We start from the raw sequence: 12,207 nt of genomic DNA, 5'->3' as shown, positions 1-12,207 counted from the left end.
TCTCACATTCCCATAAAACTCAACAAGACACTCACTGGTCAAGAGGAACAGGGCAAGGATAGAGTCCGTGAGTGTTCCAACACATTAATAATGTCCAACTCACATAATGCAGGAACTCCATTACTGCCAAATAATTTTATCTAAACAAACTCTTTGCTATCCATCCCCTTTTAAAATTTCTTTAGTTTTATTAGCATTGTTTCCTTCTACCTATATGTAGAAATAGAGAGCCCATCCATTTCATAAAACTTACTTGTTTTACATTCATATAAAGGGCCTAAGTTAGTAGATAAGTTATTTTTAACATTTTTTTTTAGTTTTAGGTGGACACAATATCTTTATTTTATTTATGTGGTGCTCAGGAATGAACCTAGCACCCAAACATGCTAGGTGAGTGCTCTACCCATGAGCCACAACCCCAGCCTTAGGTGAGTTATTTTCAAAGGGAAAATTAAAAATGTTTTTTGCTGTTTAACATTCAGGCATTAGATGTATTCTCACTGCTCCCAAGTTTCAGAATCAGTGATTTAATAAAAAGAAATCACCTTCATGCCTACCATGCACAAGGCCCAGAGTTCCATCCCCAGTACCATAGTAGAATAAAAAAGAAACATAATCATTTCCACACAGATCACATAGCTGAAAATATTGCGACTATATTTCTACAATTCATTGATTATAAGGCAAAACTAGTTGAAAAATCATATATGAACATAAACTCATTACTAGAAAAATTAAGTTACTAAATGTGTAACTTGTACATTTATTTCCTTATTTTGCCAAGTCAAAAAATGTTATTTAATAATATATTATGTTTAGAAACTGTCTGATCACTGGTAAAAATAAAGTGTACCTTGCTGAGTATTTGTTTAGTTTGGAGATAATAGTCACAAAGACATTCAAGCATGATAGACAAGTTAGTTCAAATAAACATTTTTTTAACTAATCTGAAAATTACAGCAATACATAATACCAAAAAATAAAACAAAGTTGGAATGAACCCAACTACAGGGTGTAAGTATAAAAAAAAAACAAATTTTCAGAAACAATAATAAAACTCACTTTAAGGAAAAGAAAGGGGGGGAATGAGTTTCATCACTTACCAAAAGGTGAGAGATCCTTGTCAGACACCTTGTTCCTTAAAGTATCGAGGACCACAGTGGGAACCTGCAGTCTGTGGTTGACCTTATGTGGTTGGGGATGTTCCTTCTGCTGTGACTATGTCCTAAGAGCCACTTGTGAGGTCTTGGATACAACAGGATTTTTGTTACCAGGATTCTTAGGCACTGGAAATTGTTTGGTTTGAAATTATTACAAAAAATTTAAAATATTAGCAGCTATGTAGAAGATAATTGTAGAACTACAAGAGTCTTTTCTGATTTCAGAATACTAAAATACCCATCTCTCCTAGCTGTTACTTATAAAGGCCAGAAATTGAGAGGGGGGACCTTAGTTACAGAAAATGAGAAAGCACTGGCAGGATAAAGGTATTTAATTAAGGAAATTAGTAATCTTGAGGAAGATGAAATAGGAAAACACCAAGTAAAAAAATAGAAAGGTGTATGGTTTGTGTCCCCTGAATGGGGTAAAAACTGCAACAGGAAAATCACCAGGAATAATTTTGTAAAATGACATTCAAAACTATTGGACACATCTGAGCTAACTTTTAATTTAATAAATTCTACAAACTGTAACCTATTGACTATCAAATTCTTCTATAGAGAATCATATATGTAAGCAAATAATGAACAATTGCTTATGTATTACACTATGCAAAAAATTCCATGGTAGAAAAAAGGCAAACCAGTTTATTGGGACAATTAAATGTTGTGCATGTAGAATCTTAATATCTAAACAATTCAATGTCATGTTCTTCCCTCATGTGACACACTCAGAAGCTTGGGATAAGGAAAGAAAAGTAACTCTTCCAAGGTCACATTGTTAGTCAGTGTTGTAAGCAGGATTTGAAATCAGAGCGCTCTCCCTGAATAGAACAAGCTCTTCACCATGACATAAAGTTCCTAACTGTGAATCTTCTAAATTAATCTATTTAACATTTAAATTCTGTACAACATTATTTTTCACATGTTTACATACAAGGCACAAAAATTGTTCTAAATGAAAAATGCCTTTGTTTAGTGTGCATTGATTGAGACTAGCCCAAGGAATTCTACATGCTAGTCAAGCGCTCTACCACTGAGCTATATTCTGAGGTCCTTCTTTTTTTAAAATATCTATTTTTTTTTAGTTTTAGGTGGACACAATATCTTTATTTTATTTTTATGTGGTGTTGAGGATCGAACCCAGCACCCCGCACCAGGCGAGCGTGCTACCAAATGAGCCACATCCCCAGCCCTGAGGTTCTTATTTTTTATTTTTAAGAAATGCATCTCTCTTTGTTATCCAGACTGGCTTAGAACTCCTGGGCTTATGATCTTCTCCCCTAGTCCTCCTGTGTAGCCAGGACTAACTACACATGTGATCTATCAAGCCTGGCTCATCATTAGGCCAACCTTTTAAAATGCTGAGACCTACACCTCAGCCTAAGTTGTGGCCCACTTGGTGGTAGAATTATTGTTTTAAATAACAGCTGAATATGTGTCTGGGAACCATATAGGCTGTGGATATACATGACAGTACAACATCCAGTCCTGTGCCCTCTGACCTGTGAGGCCCCAACCCCTCAGGTTGCACATTGCTTTGTGAGTATTTTGGTAAGAAAACAAGCAATGCGAATTTGAACTGCATCTGCCCATGTGTCCTGTAAATGAGTACTGGCTGCAGTGGAATGAAACCAAACAACATGAGTATGTCCATCGTCTTGTCCTCCATACACTAACTCAGCTGGACACAAAGGCTTCATCAAGGACAGGGGAAAGGTTATGCACTTGAGAACTAGAAACCTACTTGTCTATACTGGGCCTTATCCTGTCACCATGCATGTCACTGCACAGGAAACAAACACACATGGCAGTCAGAGTCTGCAACCATTTCCAGAAAAACTCATGTGTGTTGGTTGCTGGCTCACACTGCAGAGACATCACGTGAAGACTCTCCTCATCCATCTCCAGCTCCAGATTGGACAGGTACTGCTTCACATTTAGAACTATCAGCCCATCTTCATAAAGCTTTTTGGTGTTGATTAAGGAACTTCAGCATTCCCACATTTTAGGACCATCTGTCTGAGCCACCTCCAGCACTGTTGCATTTGTTCTACCCTGGCTAAGAGACCTGAAGGATGGAAAGGTCCTTATGCAACTCACTTGAGCATGGGGTGATTTTATCTATTTGAAACTTCCAGAAACTATATACGTATTCTACATTTGAAAGGTCACATGCCTCATTCCCTAAGCAAACTGTTAAATGGATCAAAGAATATTGCAGATAATAAATCGTCTTTTTGTTGTTTAAAAGGAATTACACACAATACATACAAAAAAATGTGTTTGGCACTCATTCTGATTCAATTAGGAAATTCTAATATTTTCCTCTACAGAGCATTCAAATGTTTATATAGAAGACAGTGAACAATTATATAATAAAGCTCATGCAAGAATTCAAGGCTATAATCATTAAGCCTTGTATTATCTTTAAATCTCCTAAAAATGGTGTTTTAAAGATTCAAATAAAATTAGCTCCACTATTCTCAATTTTTTTCATATTCCTTGGGTTGAATGAGATGAGTTTTTATAATAATATAATAAATCAGTTAATATAACAATCATGCAAATGTGATAATCTACACACATAAACTGTTTAGCACATGAATTGTTAAAAATCATTTTTTAAAATATTGTTTTATATATAATGGAAACTGTATTTCATTAACCTGTAAACATATGATTTTAACTCTGTGGGCACCTGTTACTTTATTCATATGTACTAAAATATCTCTGCAGTAGTATTTTAATTGCACAATTTAAATATTTTCTAATATTCTCCTTCCCTTCCCCTCCTTTGGGCTCTCCTAATTTCAAGGCACAAATTATATTAATTTTTTTTCTGAGAGCCTGGAATTATGTCTGGCCACAGTTCCCCAAATAATCATGAAACATTTCACAGATCTCATGGATCATGAATTCAAAAGCACAGGCCCCAACAGATTAAATTTGAAGTCAGTTTGACATCTAAAATTCTGTTAGGGAAAGAGATTTCAAACAATGCAAATTGTCCAAAAATATACCAGGTAGGAAAATAATGCAATGAACTGAGCAAGAACTATGTGTGGCTATGCAAGTCCTCCACCACTTATCCCAAACCCTTCTCCCATTTCTTCTTCCTTTATATGAGAGCCATGGAGATTGAAGCACAGGTTCAGAAATAGACAAGGAGATCACATGTTCAGAAATAAAGGTCTAAACTTCTTCATAAGCCCTTTTACAAGTCCACAAACATTAAACTGCATAATCATCCCACACACACCACCTTACTAGACACATTTTTTTCTGGTTGAAAAGACAAACATATTTATTTTTGTTCTAGAAAAAGATTGACTTATTTTGTCTCCTAGTCATTTTTTACTAAGGTGACAACTAAATCTACCATGTGAATAAGGAGACAATACTGTTTGGGATATTTACATATTTACAAGAAAGTGTTCTAAAAATAAGGAATAAATATCTATGATTCATGTTCACTTAAAAATAGTTGAAAGACAAACTTTTTATGAATAGTCAAAATTACACATGATGCCAAGTTAGACATCTACTCCAAATGAATTTTTGATGGTGATTCTTGGTACATCCTAATATAATGTCTGCAATTCTGCAGATATAAATATGTAAAATTTCTTCATTAGTATGAAAACTCTAAGCTTAAGCTCTCTAGTCCCATATGTGCCACTGGAGGTGAATCTCTCACTGAGTCCTGAACATGAGACCTGGGTCAACATTAACTGAAGCCATTCAGTCAACTTGCCAGATCTCTTTTGCAATCATCCTTAGCTTCTCAAAGCTGACCAGCCTATTTAGGTTTGAATTGCTTCCTGTAATTGGCAAAGAAGAAAATGGAAATCACATGGCATCTATTATATACTGCTACAAGTGAAGGTGGAACTCCCCTACCTTGCATTTACCTTCAGGAAAAAATGTGAGATCCTTCTTGATAACTGGGAATAGAGAAATTATGGGAGGTTGCAGGTTTTGACTTTTGAGGACATCGCATTATTTTGCCATGTTCCTGGAAGGGTCAAATAGGTCTTGGAGATCCTGAAATAGCTTTTCATATTTATTGGGAAGTTTTTCCCAGGTTGATCCCATTCTTGCCACTGGTGCCAGGTTTAGGCCACTGAGAGAGGAAGAAAGAAAAGAGGGATGCATGTAAATGTTCTCTTCTGAAATGGATGAAGCAAAACATTGCACTGCTTATTTACTGACAAATACATCTGCATGGATGCTTTCCATGGCTGGCAATGTATAGAGTCATGCAGAGTAAACTTGGGTAATCCTGGGTGATGAGAATGCCAGATAGAAGCAGAGTCAGGGCCAAGACTGTGGGTTGGATTCTTCTTCCCTTTATACTCCCCTGATCTGTTTATTATCTGCTAGAGTGTAGGTCCCACAAGTCCTCAAAGGTCTGTGAGTATGAGCTCAGCCCCTCCTCCATAGTGCTATTGGAAGTTGATAGAGGGTGTCTTTAAGAGGAGGGATTAGAGAGACGTCTTAGGTCACTGAAATATATCTAAAATTTGATGCTGGGACCCTGAATTCTTTCTTTATCTCTTTTTCCTGTCTGAGGCATGAGGTAAGTAGCTTTATTCCACCACATGCACCTGTTTTCCCCAACACAGGCTAAAAGGCAACAGAGGCAAATGACCACCACCTGAAACCTCGGAAACTGTGAGGCAATATAAACCTTTCCTCTGTATAAAAAGCTTCTTAGCAACATTGTTACAACAATGAAAGCTGAGTAGCAAACCATCAGCAAAACCTCTAGAATACAAGTTTTGTTGCTTTTCCTCCAATTAGAACAGTGTTTGGCTCACAGCAAGCATTTAATAAAACAGAGTAGGAAAATGCTCTCCAGTAAGAAATTAAAACAAAAGACACAATAGTCATGACACCATGATCAAACTCCCATCAGATAAAAATGATTAACTTTACAGTCATATTTAACATTAAAATAACTATTTTTTTCATTTGCAATTTCTACTAGGTTTGATCTAAGCACTTAAAGGGGAGGAAAATTAACATTTATTGTGATGCAGCTCCATGCTCTCCAATGGAATTTCACATACATCATATCAAATAATCTTGATAATTCCTTGTGTTATTATTATTTTAAAAGGAGGTTAATTGATGTTCCCAGCAGCTCAAATAGTTTTCACACAGTCCAAGATAAAAAAAAATAAAATGTGATGGATTTCAAATGTCCAATCTCCAAATCAACATATGGGAGGTTCTTGAAGGTAAGGATTAAGAATCAGATAAAATAACTGTTCACTGAGAGTCAATGACAATCTAGATTACCAGAATGGTATTAAAAACCTCAGTCATTTATAAACTATCATGTCTTATAAAATCATATGATATCCCCAGAGGGAGATGATTTCTAATCTGTAACATAAACTGAATCTGAAGACTGATATGTGCTCTTACCTGATGATTGCAAACATTGAGTTAAAATTCTTGCATTCCCTAAGGTGCAATGCTATCTTGATAAAATTCTTAATGAGCTTCATCCTCTTCAGCTGGTTTGTCTCTCAAAGAATTTCAGATGCCACCCAAAATGTCTCCTGGTTAATGACTTTTACAAATTTCTTCAGGTTGTGACAGCTGGATTGTGACTTAAGTTTAAATAAGTCCTCTATATATTCAGTAGGCTCGATGTTGCAGAAGAGTTCAAAACTTCACATGGAGAGCTGGGTGGCAACTTCCACAGTACTGAGCTGAAGAAGGGAAACTTGACCCTCTAGGAACAACTCCTGAGCATCCTCATCTGAACAAAGCACTTCTATCTCCATGTTGTTTTTCAGATAATACCTGTGAAAGCAGAAGTGTGTTAGATGTAGTCCAGCCTAAGCAGAAGCCTCATGATATCTGTAAAATGTAATCCTACTTTCTAGGGTAAGCTTGACAGAATACAGAATTGAAACCTGGAAGAGCTCTGTTTACCCATGATGGAAAGTGCAGTTCCTGAATCCATTGGTAGAAAACAGAACCCATATGTCAGAAAAGGACAAGAACAAATTACTTGGGATTTCATTATTACTGACTGAGATACTTTTTCAACATTCCTTTTCTGCTTTCTAAACCATTCCATTCTTTCTTCTATGGATGAGAGAAAATAGTTATTTATAAGTTTAACAAAAAGTTCAGGCTCTATGTGTGAGCAGAAAAAGTCATATCAGGGACATTACTCCATTTTGCAAGAATAAAAAGAAAATCTGACCATTGAGGGGCCCAAATTAGATCAGTTCAAGATCATTTAATTTTAAAAAAATCCCCAAGAAACCTAACAGCTATTCCTTCATGTGATCTTATGACAACAACCCTAAAACAGAACTCAGAGCTAGTCCATCTCATTTTAAGCAACTTATTGAAAACAGCATTTAGTTATTTGCTATTTCCTATTTTCTCCCTTCATCCCAGCCTCCTTCCTTCCTTCATTCTTGGGAGGGCAGATGTTTTCTCTAATTAAAATTCTGTAAATGAAGAAAGAGTGGAAGTCCCATTAAGCTGGACTTGTGCAAATTTCACAAAATATCTATGGCAGATAACAATGCATACTGGGCTTTTGACATTCACAGATAGAATGCTCTCCATTTTGATTACACATTAAGCCCATGACAGAGATCCACATATATATTTTTTGAATAATGAATGTGAATCATGAACTTGCAGCTCGATAGTGATCTGAAGAATTCCACCATGATTACAAATATATCAGTGTACATTCAAATGATAATTGAGAAAAACCAACTTCCTAAAATAAAACTATTTACTACTGTTGAGGTTGGAAATAAAACTGAAGATTACGAACATTATAGTTGATAGCTATAAAACAAATTTTGAGCAACGTCAATGGTAGTTTAGATCTATAACAAGGAAAATTTGAGCACAACAGAACCCTCCAGAAGAAAAATGGAATAGTGTTATTTTTGTGAAAACTCAATTTTCAATCTGTATTGGATCTAGTAATTATTTGAGATCCAAGACCTAACTACTTCTTTCCAACTTCTAGTTAGTTGTGGTTTGAAAGTAAAATTACATATCCACAATAACAGAAATGTCACTGAAAAGAATGACAAAATCAGCACTGCCTTCTTGCATGTACCATGGGGTACAGGCACTTATACAACAATCAACCAAACTCTGTAGCAACTGGAATTTGGTTCCAGCATTCAGGGGTGTTTTCTGTAGTGTAAAGCACAATGATTGACTGGACAGAGTTATTCTACCAAATACACTGTCGTAGATATCTCAGCCTAAAATAACTAAGTTCCTTGAAAATCAGGTCTGGGGGAGCATGATGATTGAAAATGATTAGAAGCACTGTTTGTGAATGCACACATATAAATAGGAGGAAGCAGCGGGCTCTACTCTGCGACTGCACCTCAAGTTCCTTCTGTTTTATCAGCAGGTATTCTAGAGGGCAAGCCATGGGGGAGGTTACAAAATCACTCTCATGAACGGACACCAGAGGCTCTGGGGCAGTTTCACGACGATGGAGGTGAAACCTCAAGGAAGCCCCTGCCACACATGTAGGGCCTCTGTGCTGCTGCTGCTGCTGCAGCTGCTGGTGCTGCTGCTATGGCATCTGCTGCACCAGGACTGCTCCCTGTGGGCCTCCCTACATGTACCAGGGCACGTACCAGGGCTGGTGGGCAGGCGCAGAGGGTTTGCTTGCTGTGCCCTTGTTGGTTCTGCTCTTGGTGAAGGCACTGAGCTCTTGTCATTGTCTCACGCGACCCTGATGTTGGCAAGGTGGGCTGCAGCACATAGAGTCCCCTCCCTACCCACATCAAGCTGTGGGACTCCTCTGAAAGGCAGCGAGGACCAGCCCTGGGCTTTCCACCGCATGAGTCCATCCAGCATCCAAGCACGCTGTACCCCCTGAACTCAGGCCATCCTTCCCACTTCACTTCATTCCCTGTTTGCCTAATTCCTTCCAGGAAGGTCACCCCGCTGGATGATACTTCCTGTTAGAATTATAAACATTTAATTCTATTCCCAGAGAGACCGCTCCAGGGTCCTACTCAGCCAACACCTGTCAGGGTGCCAGTGGGTTCTGGAAGTACAAGGCCAAAGGGCAGGGTTATTCAAGTTGCTCAATGACCAAAGTCCCCCGCCAACACAGTAAACATCACATATTATATCTGTCAATGTTACAAAGTTAACAATTTCCATAACTGTCACACAACTTTGTCTGTCAATGAGGATGATAGAATAAATAAGAACAAATATTTTTAGAGTCATTATATTGAACTCCTTATTCACCATTGGAGGTTCTCCTCATCTGCTCCTGTGGATGTGAGATTCGATCTGATGGGGTTTCTTACTCCTACAACAGCTTTGCTACTGCGTGCTCCCTTTGTGCTGTCGAATAATTTTTTTCCTTCTTTTTTTTTTTCTTTTTGGCATCCTAGGGATTGAACCCAGGGGTGTTCTACCACTGAGCAACATCTCAGACCTTTCTATTTTTTTTTTTTTGAGACAGGGTCTCCACTATGCTGCCAGGCCTGGCCTGGAATTTGCCATCCCACCTCAGTCTCCCAAATTGTTGTGATGACAGGCGTGCGCAACCTCACCCTGCTAATTACATTTTTGTATGTTGTAGGTTCAACAATACAATTATATATTGTTCTATGCAATTGCTTTTTTAAATAAATTAAGAGAAGAAAGGAAAATACACTTTTAGAGTGTCTTTTCTAATTACATAATTGCCTTTGTCAGATTCTTTCTTTTTTTCTGTGGACTTGAATTGCTGTGTTGGGTCATTTGCTTTCAGCTGGAGGGAATTTCTTTAGCAGCTCTTGTCAGGCAGGTCTGCCAGCCACACAACCTCTGGGTCTAGGATATTTGTGGACAGCCCACCTTCATTTGGCTGTGTCTCAGATGTGAAGCTGACCATGTTTCTATTTGAGCATGTCATTCACTGCCTCCTGGGAGCGAGAGCTTCTAGTTCTGGTGAATATGAGCAGCTTTTCTCCTGCTGGTTTCTGCGCTCTTCTTTGTTTTTCAGTGGTTTAATTCTGATGGGTCTGCTGGGGCTCTCTTTGCACAGGTCCTACTGGGTGTCATTGAGATGAATGGTTTTCCTCAAATCTGGGAAGTTTTCTGCCATTATTTCTTCCAATATTTTTCCAGCTTCTTTCCCATTCTCCTTTCAGGCCCTCTCATCACGTGGTGCACTTAATGGTGTCCCCATTCTCTGACACTATTTCTTCTCTCTCTGGGAGATTATGTGAACTGTCAATTTGTGTTCAGATTCACAGATTCTTTCTTGTGCAAGTTCAAATCCACCATTGTGTTCCTACAATGATTTTTTTTTTATTTTAGTTATTGTACTTCTTACAAATTTTCATTGGATTCATTTTTCCCCTTCCTGTCTCTGTTGGTATTCTCTCTTCAATGACACATTTTCTTCATACCTTCCCTTACTTCCTTAAGTGGAGTTTGCTTTAGTTACACATGTATAACACTGCTTTAGTCTTTGCTAATTTGACATCTGGGGCCTCTCATGAGCAGTTTCTGTCACCTGCTTCTAATACTGCTATGCATGGATGACACTCTCCTGCTTCTTTGACCCTCTTCTATGGTAGTTTCTTGTTAAAAATTGATCATGTTCATTTATGTATCACAGTAACTCTATATGCTGAGTGCCTTCATTTATTCTTCCCTGGGCCTCGATTTCCTGTTTATTTATTTTATAATTTAGCTGGACCATGGTAGTGGAAACAGTTTCTCTTAGTGTGCGGCCTCTGATGTTGATGCTCAGTAATTACAGCCTGGGGCACACAAACCGTGCCTAGGGAAGACAGCAGGGCAGATCTCCAAACCCTGGCTCAAGCGATCCCCTGGGCTGAGCTTCCTCTGGACTCTCCTTGCTGAGTCTCTCTGCAGGTCTCACTTCCAACTGTTAATTTCTACTAATGGCCAGATGACTGCTCATCTGTTTTTGGCAATGCCCTGGAGCAATTAAATTCATGTGTCTTTGCAGGGTGGTTTTGAGACAAGTTTTTGAGGTGTGACACTAAGATGACCCTTTTGCTCTGGCTCTCCTGGTGAATACCTAGCTGGACTGTGGTCTAGCCTGTTCTTGTGAAGTGATGAGTGTCCTCTTAATTGCTGGCCACCCAAATCTCCAAGCCTTCTCAGTGCCTGCAGACTTGACTCTCACCACACTCTGTCCTGATGAAGTCAGTTCCCTTGGGCAGAGCTTCAGAGACTTTGTTTTCCTGGATGCTCTCCCCCTGGCCAGAATTCAGCATCACTACTGCCTGGGCTGGGCTGTGGTCCAGGTGGGGAGAAGTGCTGTGGCCTGCCCCTACGCTGGGAATGCAGCAGTCCTCAGCTGGAAGTCCAGGAAGGGATCTCTGTCTTGGCTGCACCCACCCAGAATGGAGCCCCTGTCACAATGCAGCAGGTGTCAGCAAGGAAGACAAGGGAGAATCAGGCTGAGGATGAATGCCAGAGTCTCATTGTTCTTATTATGCCTTAGTAGATTTTCTTGATTCAATGGGTTTTTTCATTCATTGTACATCTGAGGACAATTTCCAGATATTTCAAGTGGTTGTTTTAAATAATTTGCCACAGTTGCAGTAGCTTCACTAGGGAGAGGGTCCACAGCCATCCTGGAGGCTATCTTAGGTACACATTGTTTTCAGAGTTGCATAATTTTACATCCTTCTTTTTTCACTTGGCTTAATGCTTTTCCACATTATTACAACCTCTAAAAATGTCATTTCTGATTATTGCACAACAGCCTACCAATGTGTGTTGGGCCATCCTTTCACAAACTTCAGTTTAGAAGAGTTTCATGTTTACAGCAAAGTTGAGGTAACAGTGCAGATTTTCAGTGTATCCTGCACCCAGTATTAGCTATTACTGACATCTTACATTAATCAACGGTTTGCTTTTACTTTTTTGCTTTGTTGGGTGATGCTGTGATCATCTTGCTACATACATGGCTGTTTGTATTGTTGGCTCTTGGACTAGATTTTTTTCAGAAATAAAACCACCCAATCAAAGCACTTTAGAATATATT

The 12,207-nt window shown here is 38.6% G+C and overlaps 1 long non-coding RNA gene across 3 annotated transcripts in view; it reads right to left on the bottom strand.

The window, feature by feature from the left end:
- The window catches only part of LOC120885318 (uncharacterized), a 72,695-nt gene that overhangs the window by 46,086 nt on the left and 14,402 nt on the right, over window positions 1-12,207 (bottom strand). For 2 of the 3 annotated variants that reach the window (XR_013433161.1, XR_013433160.1), the window contains exons 2-4: window positions 6,597-6,980; window positions 5,064-5,286; window positions 1,104-1,286 (exon numbers count right to left, since the gene is read on the bottom strand). This is a non-coding gene — a long non-coding RNA (uncharacterized LOC120885318). The remainder of the gene's footprint in view (window positions 1-1,103; window positions 1,287-5,063; window positions 5,287-6,596; window positions 6,981-12,207) is intronic. The other variant, XR_013433162.1, reaches the window with a different exon arrangement.

The sequence above is a fragment of the Ictidomys tridecemlineatus genome, unplaced genomic scaffold (genome assembly GCF_052094955.1).
Source record: "Ictidomys tridecemlineatus isolate mIctTri1 unplaced genomic scaffold, mIctTri1.hap1 Scaffold_42, whole genome shotgun sequence".
In the NCBI taxonomy this organism is placed as follows: domain Eukaryota; kingdom Metazoa; phylum Chordata; class Mammalia; order Rodentia; family Sciuridae; genus Ictidomys; species Ictidomys tridecemlineatus.
This window is presented reverse-complemented; position numbering and strand designations above follow the sequence as displayed.